Source organism: Arachis ipaensis, chromosome B2, assembly GCF_059453495.1.
Source record: "Arachis ipaensis isolate K30076 ecotype BB chromosome B2, ASM5945349v1, whole genome shotgun sequence".
NCBI lineage: Eukaryota > Viridiplantae > Streptophyta > Magnoliopsida > Fabales > Fabaceae > Arachis > Arachis ipaensis.
In genome coordinates, this window is record NC_142437.1 from 46,157,124 (window position 1) to 46,158,526 (window position 1,403).

The 1,403-nt window shown below is 36.1% G+C and overlaps 1 non-coding gene across 1 annotated transcript; it reads left to right on the forward strand.

Annotated features, from left to right (window-relative positions):
* Nucleotides 1-248: 248 nt before the first annotated feature.
* Nucleotides 249-357, forward strand: LOC148573845 (small nucleolar RNA R71). The gene has a single exon (XR_015905797.1). It is a non-coding gene; the product is annotated as a small nucleolar RNA R71 (small nucleolar RNA).
* The last annotated feature ends 1,046 nt before the right edge of the window (nucleotides 358-1,403 follow it).

Below are 1,403 nucleotides of genomic sequence, written 5' to 3' on the forward strand. Positions count from 1 at the left end.
ATCTTGTTCTAAGCCAATGGCATTTAGAGTATCAACCTCCAGGACTCCTCTCTTCTGAGTTACCCCATTGTTCACAGGGTTCCTCTTAGAAGTGTACATGAATTGGTTGTTGGCAACCATATCAATTAGTTTCTGTGCCTCTTCAGACATTTTCTTCAAGTAGAGTGAACCACCAGCAGAGTGGTCCAATGCCATCTAGGATATCTCAAAAAGGCCATCATAGAAGATGTCTAGCATAGTCCAGTCTGAAATCATGTTAGGAGGGTACCTTCTTATCAAATGCTTGTACCTCTCCCAGGCTTCATAGAGGGATTCACCCTCTTTCTGTCTGAAGGTCTGAACCTCCACCCTAAGCTTGCTCAGCTTTTGAGGTGGAAAGATCTTGGTCAAAAATGCATTGACCACCTTCTCCCAAGAGTCTAGGCTTTCCTTAGGCTGAGAATCTAGCCATAATCTGGCTCTGTCCCTTACAGCAAAGGGAAAAAGCATAAGCTTGTAAATCTCTGGATCCACTCTGTTAGTCTTGATAGTATCACAGATCTGCAAGAAATCAGAGATGAATCTGTTGGGATCTTCCTGTGAAAGTCCATAAAACTGGCAGTTCTGTTGAACTAGAGTGACCAGTTGAGGCTTCAACTCAAAGTTATTTGCACCAATGACAGGTATAGAGATGCTTCGTCCATAGAAGTCAGAAGTGGGTACAGTAAAGTCACCTAGGACCTTCCTTGCGTCTCCTCTGTCATTAGGGTTGGCTGTCGTGTCTGTATTCTCAACTTCTTGTTCGAAAAACTCTGTGAGGTTTCCTCCAGAGTGTTATTCTCTAGCTTGTTGTAGCCGCCTCTTTAAAGTCCTCTCAGGTTCAGGATCATGATCAAAGAGGGGTTCTTTATTCCTGTTCCTGCTCATAAACAAGAAAAGAAAACCAATAAAAGAAAGAATGGGAGTTTCTATGTCAAAGTGTAGAGAACTCCGAGCAAAATATCTAGAGAAGATAAGAAGAATGAGGGTAGAGAGGGGAGGTAGAATTCAAAATAATGGAGAAAGATATATGCTTGAGAATTCGAAAATTAAGAAGAAAGAGATTTGAAAATCAAGATATTTTTGTTTTATTTTTATTTTATTCATTTATTTCAAAATAATAAAGAAGAATAAAAGAAAATTTAAAATCTAGGATAACTAATTAACTAAAGAGATTTAAAAATTAAATGGTGAATTTCGAAATTAAAAGAAAGAAGAAGTCAAACAAAGATTTTGAAATACAAATTTAAAAGAAAGTAGAGATTTGAAATTTGAAAGTATTAAATTTAAAAAGAAAATAAGAGAGGTAATTTTTAAATTCAAAAAGAAAGATAAGATAAAGATTTAAAAAGATTAAGAAAGATAAGATTGAAAATTTAAAAATT